We start from the raw sequence: 10078 nt of genomic DNA on the forward strand, positions 1-10078 counted from the left end.
CTGGACAAAATGGGTTTCATGATGGGGAGATTTTCTGTTTTATATCTAAGCATCAGTGTATATTTTCCTGATATTTTATTTAAAATGTTTTTTTAATTCAAATATTAAAGCCTGTCTTTGACAAGTGACATATTTTATTTATTTATTTATTTTAAAACATATTTTAAGGTGGAATAATAGAGCGTGTCTACACTAAAAATGCATGAATATGTGATAGCAGAAGTGATGCCATTCACTCTCTGAACCCGCTTTTTAATTGAAGGTTCACAGGAAAGTGGAACCTATGCTGGCAGTAACAGCTGCAGTGCAGGCAAATTAAACCTTGGCATTTAAATGAGCTCATCCCAGTATGTTTAGAGGACAGAGTGGGGTAGGATAAAATAAATAAATAAAAAGATATTGGTGACGGTGTAAACTTGTTAATTTAAATTCCTTTTGCGAGAAAATTTATTTACCTCATCTCTGTGTTGTGCCCAGGATGCCCACAGCTGGCATATTTCACTAAAACCTGGTACATCGATACTCATGTACTGAGGATGGACTGGGCAATGAGAACACATAAAAGCAGAGCAAGGTACAAAATATTACTCTTCTTTTATTCACAACAGTTTTCAAAAAGTGCAGTGGAGTCTTTCAAAAATAAGTTAATAAATAATCCGTAATACAAACAGTGTTTGCAGAGGTTAAAACAACAACAAATAATCCTATAAATGGTTGAAATCCAAGGTTAAAATACAGTCAGGATCTATTGAGTGAAAACCATTTACGAGTCTCAATGCATCCCTTTAAAGGTAAAGACTCTTCTGCTCACCCATTTTGCTCTCTTCAACGAGAGGAGATGTCCTCCAGCAAGGGCAGTCAACCTTCTATCCGGCCCAAGTTCCTGCCAATTTCCCTGGGAACCCCAGAAGCCCTGTTCCCTTCTCCTGTCACCATCCCTTTGCCTTCAGCGGCAGTTGCTCAGGGTGGTTGAATGTGCCCAAGGAGCACAAATGACCCTACCACATAAGTGCCATCTGCTTGCTTCTTCCAGAGCAACTCCCTGACTGCTTGCCTGCCTTGCACAGCCACGATCCTAATTCTTCTTATTTTCATGTCATTGTTATCCCCAGCTCTCTTTCTTTCTCCTTCTTTGTTTTCTGAACTCTGTATTTTTTTCAGTATATCCTGTTCAGGCTCCTATTATCCCTATGGGTGCAGGTGCCCTAATTACAGACTCCGGAGCATTAATGAGGAAATCAGCTGAACCGCACACGTCTGCATGTGAGTAGATGCTCCACCAATTATCTCCTCCGCCACACTACCATGCACAATTACACCCCTCAAAGCCTAAGTGCACTGTTTTTAATGAAAACTGTACATTACCATGGACCCCTAAATGCGTTTTATCTCACTTTGATCTCAGTACTCTTGATGTGATGTACTGTCACTGGCCTTACAGATTTTTTTGGAGGCATTTCTGTAAATGGCTATTCTGCATCAGTCTTGTCCACTGTTAAATGAATGCCCTTTTTAGAGAGTGGTTGGTTTTTTTGTCTTCTTTTTTGAAGAACAGGTTCTGCTCCTTCCAGTCTTTCCTGAGTGCTGCTTGTCATATGTCCTGGTAGATCAGTGTAGAGGTGTAAATGGTGCTCACAGTGGCCTCAGCTTGTTCCTCTGCTAAACAAACGCAGCCAGTGGACACATACTCTGCTGGACCAGCTAGGCTGACAGGTTATCAGTTCTTAAACTACTGTCTGGACAGCTCATGCTAGCAGCATTCATCAATGTAATATTAACCATACTGAACAGATTGCCCAATTATGTAGTTCTGAAAGTCCACAATTAGTGTGTTACGCTCTGTATTTTCTTTATGCCATTAGACCACCACACGATAAACGTCTTTGTGAAATTAAAACTAGTTATAAACCTAGACCTCAGAGTTTTCAGAACTTTAAAAAAAATTTTGTTATACATGTTTAATTATGCCATCCATTCAGAGGTCTAAGCTTATAACTAGTTTTAATTTCACAAATACGTTTATCGTGTGGTGATTGGTTATGTGCAGAAAGAAAAAGGATAGGAACTGGGGGTTTAGTACGTCAGATAGAGAAATGAGTCTAAAAGTAAGAAAAAAGTTGGTTCAATTGAAAAAGCGTTTTCTAAAGCTGAATGCTCAGAGGTTGAGCGTTATGCTAGACTGTTCAATACTGCTTCTTTAGAAGAGTTTGACCCACGACCAGCTGTGGAATTCTGGCTGTCACCTGGCAACAGGCACATCACTCATAAAAAATGAAAAGTCATCAGCATCCACTTCTGCAGGACCATCAGTCCAGGAACCATGCAGTTCAGCTCAAGCAGAAATGAACAGCATTCAGCCCATGCTGTCTGAGATAGTAAAGATTCTTGGGGAGAAGATGTTGCAAGACAAAAGCTGAAGAACATGGCAGAAAATGAATCAGGAGAGTGTTCTGTTATGTAACTGTAATATATGAAAAAAGAACTAGTGTAGCTATAATGAAGGCATTGTTTATTAGCCAGTTAAAATAAGGTAATCTTTTATATAATGTTCTAGAGCAAGGTGGCAAAATACTACTCCCTGAAAGAACTTTTTTCAGTTTTAAAATGGAAGGCAGTTTTGGTATCAATAAAAGAGATCAGAAAAAATAAACTATTTTTCACTTTTGTTATTTGTTTATGGGCAAGTGAATTTAACTGGCGGACAAGTGGATTTTCTAAGTTTATTGTCCGTGGACAAGTAGAAACAAATTTGATTTCCACACCCCTGCCTAAGATGTGGTCTATCTCATCCTCTACCCACCTCTTCATAATCCTGTTGCTCACTCATTGCACTTTGGACTGACCATTCTCATTTCTCTTTCTCTCTGTCTCCATCTCCAAACAGGGGTCTGTCTAGCAAAATGGGAGTTAGATTACAACACCAATGCAGAAAACCACAACACAGATGGCTCCACAGATTATGGCATCTTCCAGATTAACAGTCGCTAGTGGCGTAGAGTCGGAAGAATCCGATCTGCAGATGGATGTGGGATCCCATGCAGCCGTGAGTACCTGTGTTTCTTTTGTGAAGTTGAGTCTAATCCGGTTGATTATTAGTATTGTCTGTTTGTGAAATTTCCATGTTCTCCTCAAGCTGATGTGACTTTAACCTGTTAAACCTACTAACTTATTTGAAATGCAAGTTGTTAAGTCAGGGTTATAGTTCTTCTTCTGGGTCAGGAGGAGGGTCAGCTCCAACCCTGTGAACAACAAGTCATTTCTTGTACAGTCCAAAATCACACAAGGAATGCCTCAAAGGGCTTAACAGGCCCTGTTTCTTGACAGCCCCCCAGTCTTCACTCTCTAAGAAGACAAGAAAAAAATTCCCCAAAAAAACCCACAACACATTGTCAAATTCATCACAAAATAAATAGCTTCACCGTACAGGCAACTACTCTGAAAGATGTTCCATATGATACAATTGGTATTCATAAATGGGTTGAGTTACAGTAAGTGAACACGTGACAACAGCTCTCTCACTCTCTGCAGGTGTGCTGAATAGTGACATTGCTGATGACATTGAACGTGCTAAAAGAGTGGTGAGAGACCCCAATGGAATCAGCGCCTGGTAAGATGCTTCCCTTGTCGTCTTAAGTGAGATTGTGGACAAGCAAATTCATTTGCACACAAGTCTTCTTGACCTCCATCAGTTTTGTGCCCCCGGGCTCTTTCAGATTTATTGCTGGTTATATTTATGCTATTTTGTTCATCCATAGGGTGGTCTGGAGAAACCATTGCAGAGGACGGGACCTCAGGAGCTACATAGTGGGTTGTGGTGATTGGCATTCAAGAAGACACTATGGTGGACCAGGACTAAAAACCTCTCAGTGTTTCCCTATTGCTTTTGAATTACTCTTCTTTCCTAATAATACGAATGTTCAGAGATTAAGCTTTGGGACTCTTAACATTAAAGGTTCCAGAGTGGTTCTTCAGAATGATTACATAGGTTAACTATTTTTTGATCCCAAAAGCCCCATGAAGGTTCTAGAAAGAACCTTTATTAATGTAGATCCATAACAGGCTCCATACAATAATTAACCATGAATAGATGGTAACAGATTTTTTAAATAATGATAGACCCTGATTTCTAAAGGACTTTTGCTGTATAAAATACCACAGGCTAAGTCCAAGATTTCTTACTCTGTTAGTGCCCTGCTAGGTAGCCTGCCATACATTAAAGATTTCAGGTTTTTTTTCACATATTTGAAGTTTTTAAAGCACCGTCCCAGAATGAAATGAACCACCCAACTCAGTAAAGAACCATAAAGTGCCTTTAAAGAACTTTTAAGAGTGAAGCACAGGGACTGTGGGTTCAAATTCCGTCTGCTGGTAGTAGACATGTTTCTGTAGGATGCTTTCTAATTCTTTTCAATGGAGAAAAGTACATTCGAGTAATCTAGGTGTTTTCATGTCTTTGGAAATAAGACATTTTTTATAACCTTGTTGCTTTCAATGTTTTAAAAAATATTCTTTTCAAAACAATAAAATGTCAGTGATTTGTTCAATGTGGTGGCTTGTCCATACAAAGTCATTTAATCCTTCTTACTGTTACAGAGCCTCTTTCACAGCTAGTGCCATCTCTTTGTGAGAACAGCGAGGTTAGGCATTATTTTAATTCAACATGACGTTGCAATTGACCAGGTGCATCCCATCGAGGCTGATGTCTACCTGTCTGAAGATGGTCATTTCCATCATGACAATATGGCTCAACAACAAAGAAAATAATATGATCCCAGGGACATGAGCCTTCCTGATCCTGACCCGATCTTAACCCAACTGAGCACTTCTGGACTAAGATGGACCAAGCTGTTCTAAGGACAAAATGTGGGGTATTGGGATATGCTCAGAGAAGCTGCATAGTGTTTGCAAGTGAAACTTCATAAACTTCTCCTGGCTTATTGTGTAGCTGTCTGTAAAGCACAGGTGCCTGACCCTTTACTACAAAACTAACCTGCAAAATGAACTAAATTCATTGCAAATATACAGTAAATTACGAAAATAATTGATCACATACATTAAGTATTCACCCATTTAATATGACCCACCTAAATCATCAGTGGGCAGTCAGTTGGTTTAGATGTCACATAATTAGATTGATGGAGATCACCCATCTGTAGTCAAGGGGCTTCAACTGACTGTAGTATAAATGCCCCTGAATCTTGAAGGTCCACATTGTGGTAAATCAGTATGGTGGCCTGACCTATACACCGAATGAAGACAAAAGAGCACTCCAAGTATCTCAATAAATAGGATGATTTAGAATACAAGTCAGGGGATAGAGACATGAAAATATGCAAGTCACTGAATATCCTCCAAAGTCCAGTTAAACCAGTCATTAACAACTTGAATGAGTATGGCACAGCTCTGCAGCTACTGTATCGAGAGCAGGCCATCCGAGAAGCATCTACTTGCAGAGCCACAGCACCATACGTCACCGCAGTTGTAGACCCGCAGTTACAGACCCGGGAGTGATGTCACCTTCGTTTCAGGACTGACTTTGTAAAATTACTTTTGGAAAGTTTCAGCAGGTCTCGGCAAAGCCCAGAAAGTAACGTCGGGTGAAGGACCCGTTCAGAAATTAAGCGATAAAAATGAGAAGGAAAACAGTACATCGCACCAAATAATACGCATCATTGTGAAGTTCAGAGGGTTTCTGCCATCACGTCGTCCCTCTTTTATAACCATTGCTCCGTGTATATTGCCTTACTCTTTGAATTGCCACAAAGCAACCTGTGAGATTGGAGAAAGGTTGAGAAGACATCGTGAGAGGAAACGATAGCCTCATGAAAACGACACAGACTGTGAACGGACAGAAGCAGAAATGCTCCTACACCACCACATAATTACTATTCGGACAGTGATTCTGAGTAGGCCCTTCCTATCGAATCAATGTCCAAGGGTTTTCTTTTTTAATTTTGTTTCCCTTATAAAAAATCATAATGCTGTGCGATGAAAGGCGCCCTTCACAGACAACTTTAACACGTGCAACATAGTTGGGCACACATGGCTAGTATTCAAATATTATGACTTTAAATTCCAAACATAAAACTGACAAACTCTGTCAACTTAAACTTCGTTGCAGGTTTAACCATTGCATCTGCTATCATTTTATCTGTTGGACAATACTCAAGAACTATTTTACCTTCAATGACTACAGATTGAATGAAGTGAAATCTATTATCAACATGTTTCCATCTCTGACGGCAAAATGGATTCTTGGAGAGAGCTATTGCCCCTTGATTGTCTCCAAAGATTGTTACTGGTTCAAATTGGCATTCATTGTCCATCCCTTTTAGTAACTGTACAAGGTACATACTCTCTTGTGCAGTCACAGCCAGTGCCATGTATTCAGCTTGACATGAAGACAAAGCTCCTGTGGACTGTTTCTTTGACTTCCATGAATTCAAAGGACCATTAGTAGTTAGACTAAAGCAGTACCCTGTTGTACTCCTTCTGTCAGTCACATCAGAGGTCTAATCAGCATCACCCTTCAAGTTCCAGGTTTTCACCACATTTCTTGCAGAACAACTCGTAATCAATAGTACCCTTCAAGTACCCCATAACATGCTTAGATGTGGTTAAATGTTGTTCATTTCGCCCTGATAAAAGTTTGCTGAGCAAGCACCTGAAATCTGGTTTTGTACATGTCATCACATAAATCAAGCCACGTACTACCTGCAGATACCTCTTAGAATCTACAGTTTCATTATGATTATTATACTCCAGTTTCTGTTCACATGACGTTGACCTTGGTTTATAATCTGTCATTCCAAGCGTGATAAGCATGAGACACAGACATCATAAAGATTTGGGTCAGCCACCCATATATTATTCCATGGGTGGAAAATAGGTTGTAAATTGAACACGATGTTCACTGGTTTGAGTCCAAGACAGAACTGACTAGATGTAAGCAAGATGGCGGCTTTAAAGACCCTTACAGGAAGTGACGTCATCTTTGGCCTCCGAACCGGAAGTGATGTCGGGGACCGGAAGTGACATCATCATTGGGCCTGCAGAGCCAGAAGTGATGCCGTCGGGACCAGAAGTAATGTCATTATTGGGTGGAAATGGAAATGATGCCATCTGGCCTGGAAGTAACGTCTTCGAAGGCGCCGGAACCTGGCAGGATTTCCCGAGAATGGTCTGCAAAGAACTGAGAAAGACAGTCAGCGCAGCTTGCCACCCCCTGGTCTGTTGTGGTATTACAATCACTCTGGTCCTTTAGCTGCCTTCTACTCGCACATGTGTGACACAAGCTTCTGTAGGATTTTTGATATGTACCTCTTTGACTCATCTTTACCATCCCATTGATTTGTTTAAATTCAGTACTCAAGAAATGTTTAATTATCCCAAGATCTTTCATCTTAAATTTTGCTGTGAGCATTTGCTTCACATCATTGAGTAATGTTTCATCATTGGTACCGATGATGAGATCATCGACTCATATTATGAGTATCACTTTGTCAATTCCAGATTGTTCGACATACACACAATTGTCTTCTGGGTTTTGTTCAAACCCATTTTCATTGAGATGATCATGACCTTTGTTCTCACACTCCAAAGTTTCTATTTCAGGAATCTGGACTTTCTCTGGACACTCATTTATAGTCTGATTGGTTTTTGATATAGGGAGTGCACACCTTTTCCTGTGCAAATCCTCATCATCATTTAACAGATCAGTCGGCATTTGTTTTTTAACAACACTCTTAGTAACACATTTTACAAGCCTTTGTTTAAGGACCTTTCAAGTGTCTGAATAAAACATAGAGTAAGATGGGCTGTTCTTGTCATGACCAACAAGAATCCCTTTTTCTTATTTTGAATCTAACTTCTTCCTGTCATATTCATTTGCTAAATATTCTGACCCAAAAACTATCATCTTACAAAGATCAGGTTTCCTTTATGTAGTATGGAGTCTGTGCTAAATGGTTGTTAAAGCACCTGTTTTGGATCTGAGCAGCATTCATTACTGCGCAGGTCCATAACTCTGTTGCAGCTTTCTTTCAAACAACTTGTACCATGCCATTTCAAATAATGTTCTCCGGTTTCTCTCGGCTTTCCCATTTTGATGGTGAGTAAGGTTCTGAGATCTCATGTCTAATGCCTTTCTTAATAAGCAGTGACTGAAAATTCTTTGCCATAAACTCATTTTCAGATCTAATACACTTTACATCTCCATATGGGGTTGTGTCTGAAATAAACTTTTCAGTTTATTTTCACTTGTTTTTCAGAAAATACATAAATACGGTAATCGAATAACACAGAATATCTGAAACCTTCTTTAGCTTCTGGTTCTATGGGACCTGCCAAATCTGTGTACCAGCTCTAAAGTAGCTGTGACTCGGGCATCAGGCTCTCTGTTTCTGCTTTGAGCAAATTTTCCCTGCCCTGAATACAAACTTCACAGTTTAAGTTAGATTTGTCAACATTACCCTTAATTTTCATCCCTTTTACTACATCTTGTAGTTTTAAAATATCATCGTAATTACAGTGTCCCAGGATGTCATGCCAAGTTTGAAAATCATAACATCCATTAAACTATTAAAATTCTCAACAAAAGAGCTCAGGTAGTAAAGTCTATTGTATTTGTTAATGATGAACTTGGTACCATTCTTATGAGTGAGTTCATTCTTGCCTTTTTGGAAGTTGACTGATGTTCCACTGTTTGTCACCACTTACACAGAGAAGATGTCCTGAGGGTATGAAGGTATGTACAGTGCATTCCTCAGCGTTGTCATCCATGAAATGTTTCTGTGGCTTTAATGGAAAACCTTTGAACTTTCTGATGTCCGTAATTATACGGTATGTCGCTTCAGTATCAACCATTAGTCCTTTTGGTATTAACCCATTCAATTGGCCATCGCTTATTTTTAAAGGGAATGTGTGTCCGTTGTCATCTACTTCTTGTTTTGTGTTGTCTCTCTTTATACACCTACATGTTGTGTCTTTGTGTGTCGAGATCTTACAACAGCTACACCATAGTGACTACCCTTCACTTTGGCTGTTTGAACACACTCTTGCTATATGTCCTTTTTGTCGGCAGTTGTAGCAGACAATGTTACAATTGTCTCTCTCTTTTACACTTGAAGTTGGGTTACTCACTTTCCAACTGTGTCCCCGTGTTCTTGATGAACTCATTTTAAAATAACAGTCTCGATCCACTGTACTAATTCTCTTCATAATTTTAAACACTTCAATCATGTCACCTCTTAATCTTCTTTTTCTTAAACTGTAAAGGCTCAGCTGTTTTAATCTTTCCTCATAATTCAACCCCTGTAGACCTGGAATCAGCCTAGTCACTTTCTCTGGACCTTTTCTAGTACTGCTATGTCCTTTTTGTAGCCTGGAGACCAAAACTGCACACAGTACTCAAGATGAGGCCTCACCAGTGCATTATAAAGGTTGAGCAGAACCTCCTTGGACTTCTACTCCACAGATCGTGCTATATAACCTAACATTCTGTTAGCCTTCTTAATGGCTTCTGAACACTGTTGGGAAGTTGATAGCTTAGAGTCCACTATGACTCCTAAATCCTCCTCATAAGGTGTACTCTCGATTTTCCGACTGCCCATTGTGTATTCAAACCTAATATTTTTACTTCCTATGTGTAATACTTTACATTTACTGACATTAAATTTCATCTGCCACAAATCTGCCCAAGCCTGTATGCTATCCAAGTCCTTCTGTAATGATATAACGGATTCCAAATTATCTGCTAATCCACCTATCTTGGTATCATCTGTAAACTTAACCATCTTATTACTTATATTCCTATCTAAATCATTTATATATAGTCCCCTTTACTATTCCTGATGAACTTGACCTCCTCCTTAACTGTTCTTTTACTACTAAAATACTGAAAGAATCTCTTAGCGTCTTCTTTCGTCTTATCTGCTATATTCCTCTCCAACTGTCTTTTAGCCTCTCTGATATCCTTCTTAATGGTTGCCCTCATGTTCTCATACGCGCTACGATTCACTTTGTAGTCATTAGTCTTATATGCCTTATACAGCAGTTTTTTCCTTTGCAACTTCTTTTT

The 10078-nt window shown here is 39.4% G+C and overlaps 1 pseudogene; it reads left to right on the top strand.

Moving 5' to 3' along the window:
• The first annotated feature begins 775 nt into the window (after positions 1-775).
• On the top strand, positions 776-8368 carry LOC120515501 (annotated as a pseudogene).
• Positions 8369-10078: the final 1710 nt, after the last annotated feature.

Source organism: Polypterus senegalus, chromosome 15 (genome assembly GCF_016835505.1).
Source record: "Polypterus senegalus isolate Bchr_013 chromosome 15, ASM1683550v1, whole genome shotgun sequence".
Classification (NCBI taxonomy): domain Eukaryota; kingdom Metazoa; phylum Chordata; class Cladistia; order Polypteriformes; family Polypteridae; genus Polypterus; species Polypterus senegalus.